This window comes from Felis catus, chromosome C2 (genome assembly GCF_018350175.1).
Source record: "Felis catus isolate Fca126 chromosome C2, F.catus_Fca126_mat1.0, whole genome shotgun sequence".
In the NCBI taxonomy this organism is placed as follows: Eukaryota; Metazoa; Chordata; class Mammalia; order Carnivora; family Felidae; genus Felis; species Felis catus.
Genome location: NC_058376.1, coordinates 19,233,628 through 19,257,778, shown reverse-complemented (window position 1 = coordinate 19,257,778; position 24,151 = coordinate 19,233,628). Strand labels below are relative to the sequence as shown.

At 39.3% G+C, this 24,151-nt stretch overlaps 2 long non-coding RNA genes and 1 pseudogene across 4 annotated transcripts in view; 1 reads left to right on the top strand and 2 right to left on the bottom strand.

Annotated features, from left to right (window-relative positions):
• Window positions 1-2,126: 2,126 nt before the first annotated feature.
• On the bottom strand, window positions 2,127-13,668 carry LOC109503368. Its single transcript, XR_002162300.3, has 4 exons — window positions 13,451-13,668; window positions 6,746-8,649; window positions 4,123-4,248; window positions 2,127-3,210 (listed from the first exon to the last, which is right to left on the bottom strand). It is a non-coding gene; the product is annotated as an uncharacterized LOC109503368 (long non-coding RNA).
• Window positions 13,669-16,851: 3,183 nt separating this feature from the next.
• LOC109491638 lies at window positions 16,852-17,364 on the top strand (annotated as a pseudogene).
• A 4,190-nt stretch (window positions 17,365-21,554) lies between these two features.
• LOC111562350 overlaps window positions 21,555-24,151 on the bottom strand; it is a 101,682-nt gene continuing 99,085 nt past the window's right edge. For all 3 annotated transcript variants that reach the window (XR_006584907.1, XR_006584908.1, XR_006584909.1), the window contains one exon: window positions 21,555-23,866. This is a non-coding gene — a long non-coding RNA (uncharacterized LOC111562350). The remainder of the gene's footprint in view (window positions 23,867-24,151) is intronic.

The window sequence follows — 24,151 nt, the reverse complement described above, 5'->3', positions numbered from 1 at the left end:
AAACAAAAATTAACGTTTTTCTTAAGAATAAATTTAGCATATATAATGCATATTAATACTATGTCCAAAATATATGACACAGCAAAAAAAAAAGCTATTTATGGTTATTTGACCTTCTAATATCTAGTTTTATTCAGTTAACACGTTTTGCTTCAACATAAAACAAAAAGTTACATTTAATGGCCTTAATTCTGAATAGTTCACTAACCTGATACTCTAGGTATTTTTCTTCTCTATACATTTTTTAATATTGAGATCTACCTAGACTATTAGCATCAATCCTTTTAAGGAACTTAACTTCTATACATTTCCAGCCAACAAACCAGAAAAAAAAAAAGTGGGGGACGGGGAGGGTGGGAACTGGAGGAAGGAGAAAGGTGAGCTAAGGGACCGAGCAAGAGGCTTACAGAATGGAGTTCTTCTGCCACCTCGTGGCTCTTCTGTGTTATAGCCAGAACCACTTTATTCATTTTTTTTTTAAGAACCATTTTGATACATTTTCATTTCCAAAAGATAAATTACTCCCTCAGTGGTCTCCAAATATGAATGCCCCACACGGTCATTAAAAAAAAATATTCATAGGACCCATCCCTTGATATGTTGATCTCGTATTTGGAGGACGGGCCTGGGATAGTTTCCCAATTATGCCAGTTGATAATGATGCCTGTTGATTCCACACTAGAGGTCAAAGCTGGCAAGCTTTTTGCAAACCATCAGCATTCTCTTCATTCTGGGCTCACAGCTACACTCCGTTTAGTGCCTCTCTTTAGCTGGGTTGTGACCACGTGACTGAGCTGTGGCCGCCTTCATCTTCCTTGAATGTGGTTAATATTGTTTTCATTTTCTTCACCTTGGATATTTTGGCTAATTTTGGCTTTGTTAACCTCTTTCTTGAAACTTCTTCTTCTGTTGGGTTTCGTTTTTTCTCTGGTTATCCTCCTCCTACCGGACAAACAAACATCATCCTAGTAAAAGTCAAAGTTTCCCTTCCCTCTGGCTGAACTGGCCTGATTCTCCAGCACATCAGACATGCCTCCCCTTGGGGCTTTGGACGATTTAGCGTTTCTGGCTCAACACTCTCTCCTCAAATACCTACACGGGACCTGCCCCACCTCATTCAAGTCTTTGTTCCAACATTTACTTTGCGCTGATACCCCTACTCATAAATGCAACTTCTTCCCAACAAATTTCTTATGTTTATCCGGCTTTATTTTTTCCATAACAGTTACAATATTCAAATACTACACAATTTTAATACTTGTTATGTTTGTTATCTTCTTCACCCCAGAAAACAAAATTCATAAGGACTGGGATTTTTGTTTTCTCCACTGCTATGTGCTCCGAAACAGAGATAGTGCCTCTCACATACATTGTGGGTGCTCAAAAAAGTATTTGTGCAGTGACTGAATGAAAGAAGGATCGAATGAATGAATAACGATCCATGCTGTTGGTAAATAAACACATGAAACAATATTCAGCCTCACAAGTATTCAAACATAAAAGTTAACACAAAATACCATATTTTCCTATTGATTTTTCAATTGGTATGGTCTGTAAATATAATTCCTAAACCCAGTGAGCATGTAGTGAATTGCATTCACATTTTAAATTGATGCAGTCATTTTTTTAAATCAATTTACATGTAGTCATAATGTATGTATAACCTCTGGTCCAGTAACCCCAGTTTTGGAATTTTGCTTCAACAACCACAAACAAAATTTTTAACACATATGTTCTACTTAGCCATCTACTGCAATAATATTAATAATGATGAAAACGGAAAAAAACTAAATGAATTAAATTATGTCAATGCCATGGGCTATTTGCAGCCATTAAGATCATAAGGACTATGCCTCAATATGGAAGATTGTTTATGGAAAATGGAGTCTGTAATTACACAGCTTTTATATATATATATGGGAAAAACTATAAACAATACACAAAAATTAGAACAGTCGCATATATGAGGGATGAGATTAAAACTTATATTTGTCTCCATTTCCCAAATGCTCCAGTTTGTTGCCATAGCTTTTACAGTTCCTCAGCATTGGAAAAGAAAATAAATTGTCTTATTTCTAAATGTTATACCCTCACCTGATGTGAATTTATTCGAAGTTCCAAAAAGGTGATCATTACTTGCTTTTATTGAATTCATCCAGAACGATTTACATCATTGTGGAGATACTTTTAGAGTCCTTAAAACAGATTTATTTGCATGAAAATGAGACATTTACCCAAAAGGATCAGGCTAGAATTTAACATTAATTCAAGAATTAAATTGTCCTTCTCCTTTCTCATGTGTCTGTTTTACCTAACTGTCTGCAAGGGTTTATGTTCTAACTGCTTGGTTCGTATAGATCTGGTTGAGCCCATTATCTCTCTACATTTTAATATATAGGACTATCTGTAACTATTCTTTGCATACATTGCCACGAGTTCCTTGCATACTCCCCGGGGATTCATGGAGGGGAGGGGTTTTCAGACAAAGGAACTCAGGGCATGCCCCTCCCCCTCAAAAATAAGTTTCCTCCCTTGAAAACTGAACTAAGCCTTCAGCCTTCACCAGATGCTGAGATTGTGACATCCTTGCTTGATCTACCCTTCCCTACCAGCTCTCAAACCAGTAAACCCTTCCCTTCAGTGGTGTATGACCGGACATATTATTGAAATTCAGTCTTCCTCCGGGTGCCTTGGTCAGCAAGGATTTGGGCTGTGCCCTTGATGCCCTTCCTGGTCATAGAGAGAAGTAGCTACTCTCAATTTCATAGTCCCCCATTTGCATGACTCTCTACTACTCTGTCTCTCCCCAGTCAATACTGACTGCCAAGAATTATTTTCAGGGTCATAACATTAACTCATCGGTGTGAAATGACATCAAATCAACTATTCCTTGATTTGCATGCTTGCAAAGCTAAAGATTCTTATAACAACAACAACAAAAAGACAAAAATCCCTCCCTGTGGGACCTCTTACTCCAAAGGCCCTCCCTAGAGAAGAATTGCACTTCTCACCATTGACAGGCTTGCCATGTGACTTACTTAAGCCACAGAAATGTGAGAAAAAGTGCTATGTTCCACACCCAGTAGAAGCCGTAGGAGCCATCACGTGGTTCTTCCGTGGCGTTATATTTCCTCTGCCTAAAGATGAACAGCGTCCTAGAGAGGGGCTGCTTCTTCAGGAAAAGTCCAGAAATGAAGCAGACCAAATGTCCTGTAATGAAGTTAAAAAAAAAAAAAAAAAAACCACTTATTATTAGATACAATTAAGATTTTTAAAATCTGTTACCATATGCTGTTACCATAGCATAACCCAGCCAAGCCTGCCTGACACAACTGGTGTCTTTCTGACATTTTAGGAGGCAGGAATGAGCTGGATGTGTGACTTTGGGCAAATTACCTAATCTCACTGTGCCTCATCTATAACATTGAGGTAATAACTGCTGCATGAGGTTATTGTGATAAATACGTAAATGAAAACCTATAAACATGTAAACACTACCCGGTAAATAGCATATGCTTAATCAGTGTTGGCTACTGCTATTTATTATTCTTATTATTACTATTATGGTTATTAATCTACAACAGATAAGGGTCGTATCCTAATTCTGTACACACAGTCTCCAGCACGACGTCTGACTCATACACCCCATTTGACCTATTTTCCAAGTGTCTTTAATTGATCAGCCTCTTCCCTTTTGTTTCGTTTCCTCATATGATCACTTCCTTTGATTTTCTTTTGCCACCACTTTTTCCTCTTCCCTTTAAACTAGCAAAGGTTTTATAATATAAATTTAAACAGGAACCGAATACCTTCAAACGTTCAGCTCATTTACCTGATACCCTGAATTTGGTACTTTTATAGACTTCGATCTATTCTTTGCCCTAATGGAGCTCCCAATAAATCATTTCATGTATCAAAATGTCTGCTTAATGGATGTCCTAGGACACAGTAGGTTCAATTTGTAAACACAAGTATCTGAAATAGTCAGAAGTTACGGAGCCAGAGTCTCCAGAAAAAAAAGTCTTTTTAAAAACCATTCTTTTCTACTGTCATGTTCTCAAGGACAGGGAATAATGTTCTTTTCTCTTTTTCCTACATGGGACAATTGTACAAAAAGACGACCTTTGTTTCTGAGAAATCCTGTATTTTTCGTGTCCTGAGTTTCTTGACATCTTTCTATTTTTCTCACACAAAGCATCCTTAATCATCTGTGACACTGATCTTCATTGCGACCCATTTTCCTGGATTCTATAAACAGAAGACATATGCTTTAAATTACCAAAATTTCACTCACCTCATTTTTCACTGCAAGAAAATAAAATGGAAAGTTCTTTCTCAAAGTGAAAACGATTATTTTCTCTTCAGCTTTATAGATGCTTAAGGTCTTCAGGGTTGTTCTTATTACCTAATTTTCTAACTGGCCACCTGGACTTCAGTTTCTCCCTTAACCCAATACTTTTTTTGTGTGGCCAAAATCATCTTCTTGAAGTTAAAATCTGACTATTGAACTTTCTTGGGTAAAAACATCCATACACTCTCCAACAACAATGGAATTATTGCAGTTGGAGAATTAGTGCCAAACTAGCGCACTCCTATCCAATAGACCACCCCTCCTAGAGCTTCCTCTTCCTTTCGTTCCTATGACATGTTTCCTGTTCATTCTCTAGCTCCTTGCCAGCCTCCTTCTCTTTTTAGACCTATGAATGTAGACATTCTCCACAGTTACGTTCTCAAGCCTTCACACTTCCCTTACACGCTATCCTTAGCTTCACACTATCCTTAGCTTTAGAACTCAAAAGAGTTTGAACACCATGACCTAGTGACTCTTCTCTCTTCTAGAATGGCCACACCCAGTTTACTACCAAATTCTGTCCCTTCAACCTTCCAGATGTCTCTAATGGAAACCTTTTTCTCCCTTCCCGCTACCACTGACTTATACCCATATCCCCTCAATTGTTTTGGCTATGAGAGCATGAGACTCTGCCAGGGAGCAATGGGGCCAATCTGTCACTGACGGAAGTGGCTCGATCACGCATGAACACCCATGCAGGATCGGGTAGGTCAAGATGATTAAAAAACGGAATCATAACCAAGTCAGTCGGAAGAAGAGCTGTGACTAGTGTTTTGGCCAGACTATACCAGATGGCATCAGACCCCAGTGGTCTGAGACACCACTGAGTTTCCTGCTGGGAGGTCTCAGTGCTCTGAGAAGAGGCTGGCTGCGGTCCTTTTGCGGGGACCCTCAACACTTCCCTACCCAGATACCTATGGTATCCCCTTGACTGTGCTTTGTCTCATGTCAACAGATTTGTTCTCATTTGCACAGGATGGTATTTGGTATCCTTGAGTTGGATGGAGGATACAAGTTAAGGGCATGTTCTTCAGTCTGAGTAGAGGTTGTTGGCTTCCAGAGTCTGAGGATTTATCTCAGGCCCACCCTTTTCTAGGACTGGAAATAGTTTTCTGGAAGTTGGACTTTGGGCTAATGCCTTGACAACTGACTGCCCCTTCCTTAGGTATCTCTCTCCGTTACATCCTGCAGACCTCTGACTGATGAAACGTCCTCTCTCACAGATACAGTGTCACTCCCCTTCTTAGGTATTCTTCTGGGTGCCTCTCAGCCAAGAAATAAAATCAAAACTCTCTGTAGGCACCTGGGTGGCTCAGCGGGTTAAGTGTCTGATTCTTGATCTTAGCTCAGGTCTTGATCTTAGGGTCATGAGTTCAAGCCCCACAGTGAGCTCCACACTGAGTGTGAATCCTACTTTAAAAAAAAATCAAAACTCCCTAACTTTGAATAAATACTTTTCTGGGATGTTTCCTGAAAATTGCCTTTGTATCCTATTTTCTGTATTTCTCTACCCATAACTAACACTCAAAAAGAGGGATATCAGGGGCACCTGGGTGGCTCAGTCGGTAAAGCATGCAACTCTTGATCTTGGGGTCATGAGTTGGAGCCCCATGTTGGAGCTAGAGTTTATTTTAAAAAAAGAGAGAAATAGAGAGAGAAGGCAGAAGGGGAATATCAGAGCTTTTGATCCTCTTGCTAGTCATTTGTTTCATATTTTCAAGAGGACAATTTCAATCAATGGTATTAGATAAGAGTCACTGCACCCTGAAACTGCTGTCTCCTGTGCAGGCATATTAACGCTGGTGATAGAATGGCCATAAATAATGTAAAGTACTTAAGTTGTCAGACCTCTCAGGTCATAGGAGTCCTAACTCATATTCATGAGCTCACTCATGACCCTCTTCATCAGAGTTCCAGTCCACTCCATGCAAACTGAAGTAAGCAGGTTGACAACTCGCCATGGCTTATGTCAGACATTGAAACTGAAGAATGGCCCCAAACTGCTCCAAAAGAGACTGAATTGTCCTCTAGACACTATTTTGGCCCTGATGCAAATTCCTATTTTGGCCTCCTGCCATCCTCTCATTTCTACAAAAATTTAAGCTGCCTGAGAAATATTGGTCTTTCACATGGGCAAAGGGATGGTAGGACCCTCTACTCAAGCAGAAGCTGTTGATTCCGAGATCAAACCCTCCAGCTGCTCCCTGTAATACTCCCTCTGTTCTATCCCAGTGCTGTAACTGAAACCATTTGATCTATTTCTCCCTCACACTTCACTAGTCGGAGTCCAAATTGCTTCACTTCGTTCATGCCTTTATCTCTACCCATTGGTGTAACCAGAATCAAATCTGAGAGAATATCAAGGTTGCTCATGTTATTCATCACAATGCCAACCTGGGAAAGAAGCAGCTCAGTGTTGGGAGAAATAATGCTCAGTCTTCATGTCTCCTCAGAGAAAATCTCCAAAGTTGCCAGAACTTAGGCCTCGTCAATACACCACTTCCCCACATCTCCATTTCAATGATAATGATCCACGGAGCTCACAGGCACGAATGGAAGGTTGCTGATTTTTACACAAACTCTTTTGTGAATTAGTTTTAAAATACTATTCAATAGTCACATAACATATTTGTTTTAAAACAAATTTATTGTGATCAATGAAATACTCATTTAAATATGGAAATTGTGGATCCCATGGTAATTTGATATGTAATATCTCAGTAATATAAAGAAAACTCTTTTGTAGCACACATTTATATTATACCTTGAAAGCTCCCTTTAAAATTCCATAAAACACATAAGGGAAGGGAAACAAAAATAATATAAAAACAGGGAGGGGGACAAAACAGAAAAGACTCATAAATATGGAGAACAAACTGAGGGTTACGGGAGGGGTTGTGGGAAAGGGGATGGGCTAATTGGATAAGGGGCACTAAGGAATCTACTCCTGAAATCCTTGTTACACTCTATGCTAATCTGGATGTCAATTTAAAAAAAATAAAAAATAAAATAAAAGAAAATTCCATAAAAGAAAATAGAGAATGGAGGAAGAAAGAGAAGGAAGGAGGGAAAAGGGGAAAGAGGGCAGAAGGGAAGTAGGAAACGAGAGGGTAGGCAATGAGGGAAGGAGAGAGGGGAATAAAAAGTTCACATCTCTAGAGGGCAGGTGGGTCGGGATGGGTGAAATAGAAGTGTGCAATAGGGATCAAAAAGTGCACCTGTTGTGATGAGTACTGGGTGATTAAAATAGAAAGAAGAGGGAGAAGAAGAAGGAGGTGGTGGGGGAGGAGGAGAAGGAGAAGGAGGAGGAGGAGGAGGAGGAGGAGAAGAAGAAAGGGCACAAGAAGCCTGTGTGGTACAACCAAGTTTCTAGTTCTTGGTCAGGCCATTGGTAGTATGAGTGTATTCCCTTTGTGAAAATTCATCTAACTGTATACTTGCGATTTGTGCACCTTTTTGCATGTGTGGTACTTCAACAAAAGTTTTCTCAAAACAATGCTCAACAGAGAAAAGTAAAATATAATAGAAAATCACCCCCTTGGGGATTTTTCTATAGAAAAAAAAGTCACATCTCTAACCACACATGAATAGTAAGCAGAATGCTTTATTAATCACATAGAAAATTAGATCAATTAACATTACTTGTGATTTTTCCTGTGCAATTTTGTAAATGATTCTGTCTGTGTTGACCATGGCCAGTGAAAAGCTCCTAGAATCTTTCTTTCTGTAATTTTTTGTTAATAAACCTAGGGAAAATTCAAGGTTATTTGGAACATTAAATAAAAGCTTTCTAACCCAAACATCCTAACTTTGAAAATCATCACATTCATGATTCTGCCAAACACTGTCAGAAGTTGGGATCTTTGTTTTCCTAATCTCATTCCAGGTGTGGTCTGATACAATTAGGAGGTTCTCTGGAGTCTGAATTTAAAACTTGTACTTCAGAGAAGGGCCTCGAGTTTGTAATCTGTTTACTTCTAAAAAATAAATAGAATTTATTCATTCAGTCTTATTTCTTAGCAACAACAGGAAGTGCATTTAATACGCACCTTGCCCTCAGTAAGGTACTCCATACTCTTTATTATGTGAAAAATAATCATCATCTGTGTTTTGAAATATCCCATGTGAACTACAAATAAATAAAAGATAAAGATACAGATAAAATAAAAGATAAATATCTGTAAAGATACAGATAAAACAAAGCAGTAAGAAGTATATAAAAGGACTAAAAGAATACAAGTTACCATTTCTTTCTGTAACTCTTCATACATTTTCAGGGAATTCATATTTGCAGGACTCTGGAGGAAAAATCAAAATGAGACAAAAGTTTTCTGGTTTCTTTTGAATGTCATAGATATGGATGTTGGGCAACAGACCCGGAGATGTGGTTTGGGTACAAGATGTTTATTAAAGAACAAAGTCTACAAAAGGAAGGGAGAAAAGGCAGGATTGTGTACAAGAAGTTACTCTGAGATCCAGGCTTTTCAATGATGGTCCATATGCTTTGTTTCTTCACCAAATAATAGACTGGAAATACTCTGAAGACATTGTTTTTAAAAAGTTCTAGTAGATCCCTAAAATGTTCTCTTCTATTCAGCTTTCAAAAGTAATGCTTATAGAAAGTTTTGGCAATAAAAGAAACCTTCTTTCATGCTCACTAACAGTGAACCGTGACTGGTGGAGAAAGGTGCTAGAACGTGAACATTGGTGGTGGGCATGTCTTCTTGTACATACATTTTTTTCATTTGCCGAATTATCTAAAGTGGATATGTGCAACTCTTCAAACAGTTATAAATATATGATAAAAGTCCACACTGAAAGGAGTCCCACAGTGGTATGCAGGGCCAAAGGTAGGAGCTGAGGAGTTAGGACAGTGTTTATAAACAATGGTTTATTTTGGTCGAGTGGAACCATAAATAATTGTGTTTTCTTTTTATTTTACCAACATTCCTAAAATAAGAAGTTATTACCTTTATGGCAGGGTGATAGGGGAAACAAGTCCTCCAAGCTCATTCAGTGTTTAAAATAATACTAAAATATAAAGCAAAGACCCAAGTAGAGAGTTTAACCTTGGGAAGCTAAGACGCAGCTGAAAGAAGTAATGAACAACTGACCCCAGTGTGGGCCTCATGTGATTCAAGTTGCAGTAGGAGGAAGGCAAGTCTCAAAGAGGGAGAAGAAACGATATTTTGGGTGAGGGGATGGGCTGAGGTGCGTAGACTAGTTAGACAGCCTTTCCGGGATTGTCAGGGCTTTTGAAAATGAAAATGCTTTTCTCTACTGGAGCACCTTTGAAAGAGACAAATAACAGTAACCTCTCTTCCATGAGGGGGGCTTTCCAAGTGTATCGTATGAAAATTATAGCAAATGGCATCTGATGGAGAGTCCTGTTAACACTCCCCTCCCCCATGAGTCATTCAGACATTCATCACACCCACAGACCCTTCACCAGCCCCACAATTTCCCCCCATCACACTGGTTTGTGAATGTGTGACTGAAGGCCTCCTGGAGCCTCTCCTCATCCCCTGAGCTGAAGCCTCTCAGAAACCACATTCAGCTCCAAGCACAGCCTTTGGCCTCAAGGACTCAGAGACTGTTCTTGGCAATCATAGAATTAGTCAACAGGAACTTGACCTTGTTGGGGGAGTTTTCCAGGCCTCACCTCATCTCTCAATTCCAGAGAGCTAATATGAGCGATACACAAAACCTACACAAGTACTGCTGTAAAACCAAAAAGAAAGTCATAAATGTTGTAGAAAGCCTGAAGCCATTTCAACTGTCAAAAATATTCAAACTTTTCCATCAATATTCAGTTATATTCTGTCTCATTCAAGTCAAGCAGTTCACCTAAAGAAAGAATCTGGACATGAATACATTCTACATCATAATACACAAGAGATAGAGATTAAATGGATTCTTTTTAGAACTTTAGAAATCTGCAACTAATTATTTCTATAACATATGCCAGTTTCAGAAAATTATGATGTCTAAAAATCTCCTCTGAAATCTCCACTAAAAATCTATGTTATTACTTACATTTGAAATTTCAGATTGTTTATTCAATGTAATCTTTTAATAGTCTTACTTAGAATAAGTGTTCCATTAAAAAAAATTATCCTTTCAATTTCTGAATTTAAGTTTAATCATCTTATAATTATATTAAAATGTTCTAAAAGCATTTTAATCTAATATCTGATTTCATGGAGTCAATTTTTTTATTCGATACAAATTGAGTCTTCACTAATTTCAGGAAGAAAGATCTGTCTGTAATTTAGCCCTCAAAATAAAATTCAACTAGCTATAAGCCATTGGATGCCTGCCTTGTGGGCAGATGGAATTTATTTATGAAGGAAGTTCAGTGGTCAAGCGTTAGAGACCTAAAACAAGGGTATGAGATTTCTGATCACTGAAATGAAAAACTCATCAATTAAGGTGTTAACTGAACTAAGGCATAGGGGAAGGAAGGGTTCTTTAGTGAGATTTAGGAAGACTTGTTCCGGAATATATAGTTTTCCAGAATAAGATTTGTGTCCTCTGGTGGGATTTTGAGCAGTGGATACTTTAGCAGGGAAAAGAAGTCAGTGGAGAAATGATAATGAAAACACTCCCACCTGGAGAATGCAGGGTGTGGGGGGGTGTGAGTTCCACCACATGAGAACTGAGAGTTTCTCCCAGGGTACCAACGCTTTTTGGTAGAGGAGGGGTGGAGAACGGCTCTTGGCATGTGATAAGTACCACCTAAGTGTCTACTGTTATTGTCAACAGGTCAGAACACAGGAGAAACGTGGTGAACAGCATAGGGCACATCACTCCAAGTGACGCCACATCTATTCTAGCTAGCTCTTCTAGCTATAGGGTGGGCCAACCTTGGAGCAAAGTATTAAAAAAAAAAGTTATTTACATGGTCATGGTTCGTTGCGTATCTTAACACAAAGCGAATTTAATTTTTAACAATCTTTTTTCACCGGATTTAAACTGTCACCGTTAACTGGATGAAGAGCATAAATGAAAGGGCATATGGGTTAACACACGTTCTCACTGAAGGGCATGATTCAGCTGAAGTCACACTTATTTCCTCTCATCTTGAGGTATCGCTGTAGACTCGGGTTGAGTGACTCCCAAACCCCGGAGCCACAGCAAGAGCCCATGGGAAGATTTTGAATTTAGCAGGGCGAACAGAAGACCCTGAGGGTGCCGGAGGGTGAGAGCCAGAGAGTTGGAGAAAATAAGTAGGTTGGGCCAAGGATTTGCTCTTAAAGGTAACCTCTGATTGAATCTGATTATCTGTGATGTGGCCATAACAGAGCAAGAATGATTTGCAATTAGAGTCAAGATGCATGAAGTTCACTTTATGTTCACACTTCTTGGAATGATATTAAATATATTTATTGCTCTTTTCTCTCTACAAAAGGGCAAGGGACCTGTTTTTTATGAACCTGCTTAAAATATGTAAAAACCCAAGGCAGCTTTCTTGGTGTGGGAGTTGTTTTATGGCAATTGAATAAAGACAATCATTCCAGTGGAAATTCTGCACACAGGAAAGTTTGAAATATCTGAGGACATATGTAATATAAGACAAATGTGCTCTTAAATATTATGGTCCTCAAAATGGTGATGAGTTTTAAAAAGTTGAAGTAACATTTGTTCCTTCCTAGGGCTGGATTTGTATTTGAATATTTTAATTACAGGTAAATAGACAAACTTTAGGAGGATTCTAAAACAGGACACTGGCCAATAACTTTTAGGAGTACTTGGAATTTTGAAGAAAACAAAATAAGTCCTAGAGCTGAGAGGAAATGACAGACTCTCGAAAGGAGAACTATCAAGCTCTGGAAAATAAGCATTCTAAAGACGAATTTTGATTTATAATATGGTGTTTTATTGAGTTCAACATTTTATTATTTCAACAGTGAAAACAGTGTGGTGATTAGTGTTATGTCTCAATTTGACTGGGCCACGGGGTGCCTAGATATTTGGTCAAACATTATGCTGCATGTGTCCATAAGGGTGTTTTAAAGTGAGATTCATATTGGATTAGACTAAGTGAAGCAGGTCCATTATGTGGGTGGACCTCATCCAGTTAGTTGAAGACTTGAACAAAAAGCCTGGCTCTCAAACAAGCAAAAGAGAACTCCTCCCGCCCGATTGCTTTGAACCAAGATGATGGTTCTTTTCTTGCCTTCAGACTCCAACTAAAATGTCAGTTCTTCTTGGGTCTTGAGCCTAGAAACTTCAGATTTTTTGATTTCTCAGCCTCCATAATTGCATGAGCCAACTTCTTGTAAGGAAGAAACAAACACATTGGTTCTGTTTCTCTGGAGAGCCCTAATACAAACCAGGACTCCCACAATCCTGATGAGCACATTGAACATTCGTCCAGGTGAATTAGTCAGAGTAGGTGATCTAGCCCAACGCCTTACCTGTGCCAGCATTTAACTTATTTCTTGAATGCGTGAATGTATGAATGTTTGAATAAATAAAAACTTGAATGCATGAAGAAATAAATGATCGAATGTTAAAATGATCAAGTGAGTTCTAAGAATAAAAATGTGTGATTCTTCAATTATTCAGGACTGAGAATTTTTCAAAAACAAGCATTCAGATGACTAGCTTCTTTCCTGCCCAACATAAAGCAATGCCAAATGACCCAGAGAAGTTTCTGGAAACTGAAGGCTGGCTATGTCCCTATGGCCCAAATATCCAGTTGAAAACTGATTAGTACAGGGTGCCGGGGTGGCTCAGTCGGTTAAGCATCCAACTTCAGCTCAGGTCCTGATCTCACAGTTCCTGAGTTCAAGCCCCATATCAGGCTCTCTACTGTCAGTGTAAAGCCCGCTTCGGATCCTCTGTCTGCCCCTCCCCCACTCATTCTCTCTCCCTCTCTCTTTCTCTCTCCCTCCCTCTCACTCTCTTTCTCTCTCTCTCTCTCTCTCTCTCTCTCTCTCTCTCTGTCTCTCTCTCTCTCTCTTTCATCAAATAAATAAACATTAAAATAAGAAAACTGATCAGTGCTATCTTTTACATTGTGCCAAGTAAGAGTGGCCAACGTGTTGTCACAAATGAATGAGTTTCAGAGGCAACATTATTCAAAGACTGTACCTTGTTAGGCAATTCACATTTTCTGCACTTTGCTGAAGCAGAGCTGATCTCTACTGCTTTCTTGAAACCTCTCAGCTCCTGCAACAGACACCCATCTCTTAAAATCTAAGAGGCTGAAACAAACGGAAAATTCAAACACACACAAATCCAAAACCCTTATCCATTCTATCATACCAAAAATCTGGGGGGAAATGATATTCAGTGTTCAAAAAATAAAATCAGGGGCGCCTGGGTGGCGCAGTCGGTTAAGCGTCCGACTTCAGCCAGGTCACGATCTCGCCGTCCGTGAGTTCGAGCCCCGCGTCAGGCTCTGGGCTGATGGCTCAGAGCCTGGAGCCTGTTTCCGATTCTGTGTCTCCCTCTCTCTCTGCCCCTCCCCCATTCACGCTCTGTCTCTCTCTGTCCCAAAAATAAATAAACGTTGAAAAAAAAAATTTTTTTTTAAATAAATAAAATCAAAAATCAAATAGAAAGTCACACCCCTTGTACTCTAAACTCTATTAGGAGTCATTATTCATTTAAAACCGCATTAGAAATGGGGATTTTTTAAGTTAATTGAAATTTACCTAAAAAGATTCAACTAAAAGTTATTGAACCCTAAATCAAGGTCTGTGATCTCATACTTGTTTTCTCAACTATCTTTAAAACAATGCTTTAAGCAAGTTATTATTGATTTCATAATGAAACTGATATGGGTTTAGTGGGTTTAGTAATTTGCCCCTCTTCAGACGTAATAGGCATTAGGGCCCAAATCATCCTGGTCCCTTTAACTCATGAAAATCTCAAGTCCATCATTCTGATCTTAAATATAATTGTACAGTAAGACCTGTAGTTAGCCACTCTGTGACGTTCTGGCCAAGTGCAGCAATGATTTTGATTATTACAAACACTACCACAGACATGAAACTGACACCTGTTGAGAGACATTACAAGTAAGGTGGTTTTGCAAGATTATGCCTGGAATTTTCTAATGCTCCTGATGAAAGCCCTGACACCTAGGATTCTTATTGTGTTATCCTACGTGAATGTGTCTGAACTGCAGGACTAATATCAGATACACTCAGGCAGGATTCAAGAGGTGTCCCTCATTTGTATATATCATGTATCTTAGTCAGGAAGAAAACAGAAAAATGGAATCCTAACCTTTTAAGATGTGTGCCTCCTTGAATTACTTCACTCAGTTTGAACAGAAGTGTGCTAGCAGTCATATCACTCTCTATCTTCTCCAGAAACAAAACCAGACCTTCACATACCCCTGGCGTGACTTTGTGTATTGCACACACATACACACATACAAACTCATTGCACAACCCTTTCATTATTCCACTGTCTAAGTGTGTTCTCTCCAACGGGAAGACACTTGCAGAAATGTCATGCAATGACTGACTTCTGAGTCTTTGTTAGCAAAACAATGAAATAAACCACAATTTCCTGCCTCTGGCACCTCACCACATGGTGCTGGTGCAGTGCCTACCCATGAAATGCCAGATGGCCCAGAGACATCAATTGTTCAAGAATAACATCACACGCACTTTGAATAGTAGTATATTTTAACAACATACCTGCTGCTGTCATGGGGGCAAGAAGTCCTACAGCTGTACCCGTCCTTGGGCTTTCGCAACTAGTACAGATTACAAACTTCTTTAGGAACTTTCCCAAAGGGTTGTATTACCCTTAACTGTGAATCCTTCTACATAGCACTGGAGGTTTATGTCCAAAACCTAGAATATTAACTTGGACATTTAGAAAAGCAATCTTGAATACTTATGCCATGAGTCATCACCTTGCCAATCCCCAATTTCATTGTGCCGTGTTATTAAAAATGTTGATGCTAGAACATCAAATCCGACAGGTGTCTCTGAGGGATGCCAGCTTTTATCCTGAGGTTGGTGTGGAGAGGATATCTCGTAGAGAAACTGCCTGGGTAACAAAAGCAATTACAAACCCATGTAACACTCCTTAGATTCAAAAATGAAATGGAATTCATCCTAATATTTTGCCAATGATACAAAGCACAGATCAGAAATTTATTTCCATGAAGGCATTGACTGAAACTGGGAATCTTCCAACCTGCTAATTGATTTTTATATTGAATAAAGTTTTAAGTAAGTAAAAATAGTATATGCTATACTACTTAGCACAAAACTGCCAAGAGTAATTTTATGCCCTTGGGAAGTGACCAAGAAACCTTGGGCAAAAATCGATACTGACTTTCCGAGACTCTTCCAACAGAACAGAGTCTGGATTAGGGTAATCTCCTTTGTAAAATGAACTGTAATGAGCATCCAAAAATGTTGCCACTATAATCTCAGAATTGTGATTGTCAGACATTAACAACTAGTCTAAATTTTCATCAGGTGAGCTAAAGGAATTTGTACAGAATTTGTTTCCAAACAATGTGGATAAAGAACTCAGATGAATAAAAATGTGCTAAAAGTGCATCGCTGGAGGAGACTGATCAAATTTCAATAACCAATATAGGGCTTCTATCAATTTACTTTTTACAAGTTATGCAGCAAATTGTAAGGTAATGCAATGTATTGTCATTATCACAGGATGCTGAAATATGAATGGATTTTTCCTAAAGTTCCCACTTTCCCTTTTCTACTTGCTCACCTAATTCAGACAAATAATCTGTCTATTCTAGTTATTTCCTCAGGATACAGGCGTGACAGGGTAAGGCAGAAAACAGAAGCTTCCTATGAGTGCCTGGCTTATATCTGCCAAAATCATAATGCCACAAAATGATTATTTGAGGGGCAAAAATGAATCTGGGGGAGGGAGCTATCTAAAATTATAAAGGGAGGGATCTTCCCTGACTACTAGAAAAGTAATCTACTAGGCTGCGGGACAGCAGAAGAAAGAAAAAGTATGGTGGTTTAGAGATAGTATTGACTCTGCTCTCCATATTAGAACTTCATTGAGGAGGCAAGACCCTGAGGTGGTTTAGGAGACAGAGAACAAAGATGGCTATTTGCCCCTTCTCTTAGATCATAAACCCAAGGAAGTGATAAAGGCACAATTTAGTCATCAAGGCAAATGAAGCCATAGATACGTCCCAGGAGAAGTCCCTTACTCGGGAATAGCATAAAAGCTTGATGTTTCAGTTTTCAAGCCTGACATGAAAATACCAGAGAGATCCATTGGACCTGAGGCCCTCGATGGACAAGAATGAGAGTTGTCTCAAGAGTTTACTATATGGATCAGAGAGCAAAGACCAAATGGAACCATGGATTGGTCAGCAAATATTTCTGTGGATGGATGACTCAAAAGCAAGATAGGTCATATAACATCTTGAAATTGCATACATCTCCCTGGAACTTAGACCCAAGCCAGGGAAAAGAGAGACAGTGTAGGTGTCTGATGGCCTCAGGAACTGAAGATTCAAAGAGGTCTTGCAGATGCTGCCCCCTGAGGCCACCTGCGACCTCACTGTGTTCTTCAACACGGTGCTGGAGGGCGAGCCCTTGGGCCATGTCTCCTTCGAGCTGTTTGCAGACAGAGTTCCAACGACTTTTGAGAACTTTTGAGCTCTGAGCACTGGAGACGGAGAATTTGGTTCAAAATCTCCTGCTTTCACAGGATTATTCTGGGACTTAGGTGCCAGGGTGGTGACTTCGCACACCACAATGGCACTCGCAGCAAGTCCATCTATAGGGAGAAGTGTGACGATGAGAATTTCATCCTGAAGCATACAGGTCCTGGTATCTTGTCCATGGCAAATGCTAGACCCACACTAATGTGGGTCCCAGTTTTCCATCTGCACTGCCAAGATTGAGTGGTTGGATGGCAAGCATATGATCTTTGGCAAGGTGAAAGAGGGCAGGAATATTGTGGAAGCTGTGGAGACTTTTGGGCCCAGGAACGGCAAGACCAGGAAGAAGATCACCATTGCTGACTATGGACAAACCTAATAAATTTGACTTGTGTTTTATCTTAACTATCAGACCACTCCTTCTGTAGCACAGGAAAGCACCCCTTCACCCCCATCTGCTTGAAATATTCCATAATCTTTGTGCTCTCACTGTAGTACTGTGGGTTCCATAGTTCCCTTACTCTCCTCCAGGTCTAGCTGTATTGCAGAGTTAAGTTACAATTATAAAATAAAAACTAAACAACAGCAACAACAAAAAATTCAAAGAAAAATTTAGTTGCTATATAGAAGAATCAAGTTATGTTTCTTACATTTCTGAACTAAGATTTATACCTATTATAACAGATAATGTCATTAACACATATATCATGATTTACCATTTCTGAGTTAGCTTCCAAGTACCCTGATCTCCCACATTTTCCTAATATCGTGAACACAATGAACTTTAGATCCATCTAATTTGTCATCATTTGCCCTCACATATATTTTTTAAGTTTCACATATTTGCTTACATTGTGCATTTCACTTTTTTCTTTTTTCTCTCCATTGGTTTGTGAACACCTACTATGTGCAAACCATGATAGAGAAATAGCGTCTCTGCCATTCAAGTCCCATGTTCTATTATTTTACATGAACTATCATTTATTGTACGTTAATCAAAGTAGGAGCTTTACAAGAACTATCTCCTCTTCACAAACACAAAACGTGTGAGTTCAGCATCATGATCCCCTTTTTACAAACAGAAAGCAGAAGCTTCGAAAGGCTACATAACTTGACGAAAGTCAAACGGACTGAACGTCAAGGAGATGAACTTCAAGCTTTCTTCTGTGTTTACACCTCCAGCCCACATTGATCTCTAGCTTGCTACCACCTTTTGAAAGCATTGTCACCTCAATGTATAGTACCTAATTTTCTTTTCTCTTTTCTTCCCTTTCTCATCACACAACTAGTTCACAACAAAAGTTCTTTTTTTAGGATGTCTTATTCTTCTGCCATTACTTATGTTTTATATTTACCTTCTAAACCAAATTGGAAATAACCAAAGGTCATAGGTAAGGCCTCTTTTGGGGAAACTTTTTCCCATATTTCTCACTTTTAAATAAATAGTCGTGTACTTCCAGCAATGTTTAATCTTGTGATCATCTTTCCTTTAAAAAAAAACAAAACCCTGACATTTCTTTATTCTTCTTGTCCTCTGGATATTTATCCCATCTCTTTTCTTCTTTCTACACCCAAGATCCTTTAGAGTGTCTGCATTCTCTGTATTTTCTAGCTCACCTCTTATTCACTCTCTACCCTACTGCCATCTGACTTCTTCTCCCACCAAGCCACGAAGAGCTCTTTGGAATGTCACCAATGAATTCCTTTATGCTAAATCTATTAAACACCTTTTGGTCTTTATCTAATTGGCCATGTGGCACATAAATATAGCCAAGTAGGAAGAGTGACTTTCTGCCTTGAGCACTTTTTCCAAACGTAAAACCTTTTATTTCTGAGATAATATGTTCACATAGCCAGGACAGTTGTTAAAACTGTGATGTAAATAAGTAGAGGCGTCAGTGTGAAAGCCAGGGAACACACACAGAAAGAAGAGTCAAGGGCTTGCTCTTTTCTGAACAATGAAGTTCCCAATACCTAGTGGTGACAGCCACTCAAGACTCTGCACTGATATGAGACCGTGGAATCCTCCTCCTAAACAGTGTCTTCCCTTGGACTTTGGGAAACTGAAGGCTTCCTCATGTACCATTCCCACTGCCTGAACCTCTAGCATCCCGGCTAATTTCTACTCATGCTTCAAGACTTCACTTAAACATCTCCTCATCATAGAAGCCTTCCATGATTCTCCAGGATTCATTAAACTCCCTTTGCTTTAGACAACTTTACAACTTCTTCCATAACCCTCATCACAGCTGTAATTACTCATTGAATATCTGTCTCTGCTAACTGTGATCTTCAGGAGGACAGATGGTCGTGTTCACTCTCATAGCCCCCAAGGCCCAACAGAGTGTCTGGCACATCAAAAGTGCTTGACAACTATTCCCTGAATTGAACTGAAATGAATTTTTTTTTAAATTGACTTTCTAATCATATTTTAGTAGATACATTTATGACCTAGGGAGCATTGAAGGAAAAAGGTTATTACAGTACTAAAATGTCTAGAATAACTATCAAAATGGAATAGCTGAAGAATCTGAGAATATTGAACCTACAAAAGAAAACATCATTTGAAGCCCATCATATGGAAGAGAGCCTAGAATTACTCCCTATGGCCAAACTAGAACATAGAGGAACACTTCAGCTTAGTATGAGGAAAGACTCTCCACCAATTGAAGCTAGAGGGGGAAAAAAAAGTCATGCCTCAAAGTGGGAGCAGTTCTCTGCTCCTACTGTAGTTTAGACAGACACGATCCTTAGAAGGGATTTCCTCACTGGACAGATAGTTGGAGGATATGAGTCCTGAAGACATTTCCACACTCTCATGTTTCCTTTGTAACTGAAAGAAAAATAAAATGATATAACAACCCTCTTCCCCTTAAACCATTCTAAGTTTAAAGGGGGGAAAGTTGCATAAAGCAGAGAAAAGGTGGACATAAACTCTTCAAAAAAATTGTGTTTAATACACACTGTTGTTATGATTTATTTTTCCCCCAGGTATTTTAAACTTGTTCTAATGCTATTTTCATGTTCAATTCATTTTTAGTTGAGGTTTGTTTGGTTGATTGGTTGGTTTATTTGTTTCTTAGTATCTATGAATACATTAGCCATGCAAAGAACTTCTTGTACTTTGCCCTTTATTCTGAATTCTGTATCCCAAGTTTGTGGTTCAACAAGGAGCAATTGCTCAACAAACATGAAAATGATGATTGCTTATTGTTGGTATTTAATACAATTATTCAAAAATTTAATAAACACTTTTATAGAAGCTCAAAATTTCCAGTCAGTACACATCCCTTGAGACATGGCTGGTAGCAAGAAGTAGCTTGTCTAAGACATTTCAGAGGGGGTAATTATTTTAGAAAGAAAATCATGAAGCCATAATATTAGTTTAATTGATATTAGGGTTTGATATTAGGGTTCTAAGGTTAAACACACTTTCTTCATTAGGAACCATTTTATTTCACGTACTTTCTGCCTCATCTTTCTTGACTCTCAATACCAGGAAAAAAAAAGATGGCAAATAGGGAGGCATTTGGAATTAAAAATAATTATGCAAGTAATTCTCTAACAAGACAGTGACAGTATTTAAGTGGAGATTTTTTTCATTTACACGATTATTTCCAATATTATTTAGTCTTTCTCTACTATTCAGCAATATAACACACATACAACAGTTTCCTTACGAAGAGAATGAAACTTTTTTCTCTCGAGAAAACAGTTGTTTTGGGCAACTCAAATACGCCCATTTAAAAACAAAGTCACAAAATGATAAATTTATATTTGACTTGAACAAATATTAGAGCATGTCAAATTATAGCATAATTGAGATTATTTTTATCCCTCTTAGTATTCGTTCTCCATCCTACAGAGAATTTTTATTCAGTTTCTCAACAGAGTACAGACGTAGACTAGACACTGGGAAGGACCTAGTAGAAGCACATGAGAAGATACGTACATAAGGATATCAGGATGGAGCCGGGTATTGGGTTTGGAACATGGTAGTGTCTGGGCAGGAGGAGGCACACCTCTTACACAGCCAGATACTGCTCGGAGTGGTTCAGCATTAAGACCAAAACAGATAACCACAAATGAGAGTCTCAGGAGAGCCCACTGAGCCTCTAAAACCTCAAAGTTACTCTATCTTGACATCGGAGATATTTCTACTTCTGGAAAAATGGAGCTGGAGTAGTTTCCCCAGCATAAGTTTCCTTATGCTAACTAGAGCATAAACAAACAAACAAACAGAGACATTATACATAAAACCAATGTAAGAAGATCCTGAAAGCTACAGAGAACAAAGAAGTCTGGCTAGAGATTTTGAGAACCATGGAAAGACACAGTGGTAAGTTCTCTAGGTTTTTGGGTTTGCGGTTTTGTGTTTTCTTTGCTTCAGGTATTCCAGACTGCTTTCTGGATAAGCCAGGAATTCAGAAACACCAATAGCTACCAAAAAAAAAAAAAAAAAAAAAAAAAAAAAACTACAATAAACCTGCTCCCATTATCCAAAGGAACATCACAGCTAGACAGAAAACTTATGTAAAATAAGCATCCTAATCCAACTAAATACCACAGAGAAAACTGTGCCCCCCCCAACCGTACTCTTACCAGCAAAGTCCAAGTAGGGTACACAGCCTTCCACCTTTGCCAGGCTATAATGAAGTGCCCCAACCCTTCCACTAGACTGGTATCAAAGGAGACCCAAATGATGATGGGGCTCTTCACTATGCCAGGTCCCATCCGCCACCCAACTCAATCCTGTTAGTGTCACTGGGGAGGCTAGATTTCCATCCCTGCCCCTCCCTCACCCCACTGGGCGGTGTCAGAGGTGGCCTAGAAAAAAATCAAAACTTTGATCACTGCCTAGTGTAAGAAGGACCTCTTCAGCCCCACGGTGTTGGTGGAGGCCATGTGAGGAGCAGTAACAAGGCACTCCCACCCGCCTCCAAGCCAGAGTAGTATCAGCAGAGACCTAGCAAGAAGCCTGACCTTCCACCCACACCTACACCCAGCAATAATGAGGATCACCTCTTCTCCAGCTATCAGTGAGAAACGTGGATTTCCACCCCTCCTGGCAGTCACGAGGCAGTGCCCTTCTTCACCTACCAGATCTGAGTCAGGGGAGGCCGACTATCACAGAGGTTTTACATAAGATCCAGACATCTATATTTTCATCAAAAACCACTCAGCCTATCAGGAACCAGGAAAATCTCAGCACGAATCAGAAAACGTAACCAACAAACACCAACACCCAGATGACACAGAGGTTAGGAATACCTGACAATGGAGGTGTCTGGGTGTCTCAGTGAGTTGAGCATCCGACTCTTGATTTTGGCTTGGGTCATGATCCCAGGGTCATGAGATCTAGCCCCATGTTGAGCTCTGTGCTGAGCATGGCCTACTTGGGATTCTCTCTCTCTCTCCCTCTGCCCCTCTGCCTCACTCACGCTCTCTATCTCTCTAAAATAAATAAATAAATAAATAAATAAATAAATAAATATCTGACAGTGATTTTAAAGCAGCAATCCAACAAACATGCTCCAGCAAACAATTATACACATGACTGAAATAAATAAAAAAAAAAATAGAAAGTCTCAGCAAAGAAAATATAAAGAAGAATCTAATGGAAATTTTAGAATTGAAAAATATAATACAAAAACAAACAAAAAACTTAATGGATGGTCTCAATAGCAGAATGGAAAGGATAGAGTGAAGAATCAATGAAGTTGAAGACAGAACAATGGAAATTTTCCAGTCTGAAAACAGAAAACAGAAGGACTGGGGCAGGGGAAGAAGAGGGGAGACACCTCAGGGACCTGTGGAACTATAACAAAATATCCAACTTATGTGTCATTGGAGTCCCAGAAAGGAGCGAGAAAGAGAATGGGACTGGAAATGTACTCAGAAAAAGAACATGAAGAAATGAATAACACCATTAAGTTAGCACCAACAGCTCTCTGCTTTCCCCACCTCACCCATCCTTAGAAACTAGAGTCTGGCTTACTGAATTTTGGGAAAACAATTTTGGCTTCATGATGCAGCACTGGAAGGCAGTCAATGTAGCATCCCAAGCCCAATTCAAAGATATATATTTTGGCAGAAGTTGTAAAAACTTCTTTTCTATCTCTCTTACTTCTGGTCCTTCCCCATGATGTGAACCTGAGACATCCTCTAGAGCTACAGTATAGGTCTCTCAATGGGACCACAGCCCATATTAGGCAGTTGGAGCTGGATTTGGCCATGAGGAGGGGCAGATAGCATAAATTCTGACCCTTGGATTTTCTATTCACAAAGGGAAGGGTAACAAAGTCTAGTCCTGTCCTGCTTCCTTTAACAAAAGCCCCTGGTCACAGAGCTATGAGTAATGCTTTGACCTTGAAACCACCTAAGAATTTGATCTTTAAGCAGTTAAAGAAAAGCTGTGATTTTCAAAATTTCTAACAATTCTTGGATTGCTAAATATGTATTGCAAACTGGCATTTTGTTTGAGAGGATACATTGGGACTTCAAAAGGCAAAGTCTGGGGCAGACTGGAATAAGGAGGTTGAAAAACAGAAGCTAAATTCTTCCATTGAACGAATTATCAGTAAATTTTACATGTAGTTATAATGTCTATTTTGAAAAGGTTTTCTTTGAAATGGGTGGGAGGTGAATTTGGAACTAGGAGAAAGATGAGGGGGGGAAAGACCCTAGAGTGAGAGAATGGACCCACAAAAATGGCAGCAGGCCAGTGGCCCAAAAGAAAATATGAGCAGAAATGGCCGATGAACTTGAGATAAGGTTATTCACTTACTCGAACTTAGGTTGTTTACTGATTTGTGCTGTAATTCCTTGCCACTTTCACCAAGCCTTCATGCAAAGTTCTCTGTAGCAGGTCTGGGCTGGTGCTACAAAAGAGGAACAGAGGACAGGTGACTGTGGCTTAGAATGAATTGGTGTGGGCAGGAGACAAGTACAGCAGGATGGCAGATACGGAGTGAATTAAAGGGAGACAGGAACAGCCAATGGGAGGATATATGAGCTGAGAGCATCTTGTACGCATTCTCCTCCACTTCCCTACCCAGGGAAATAAGAGACAAGGTATTAGACTGACTGCATCATTTAGTGCCTTTGTGCAGGAGGGGTTCAGTTATTGAATTTGTATTTGAAAGGACAGAGTAACCCCAGAAGGC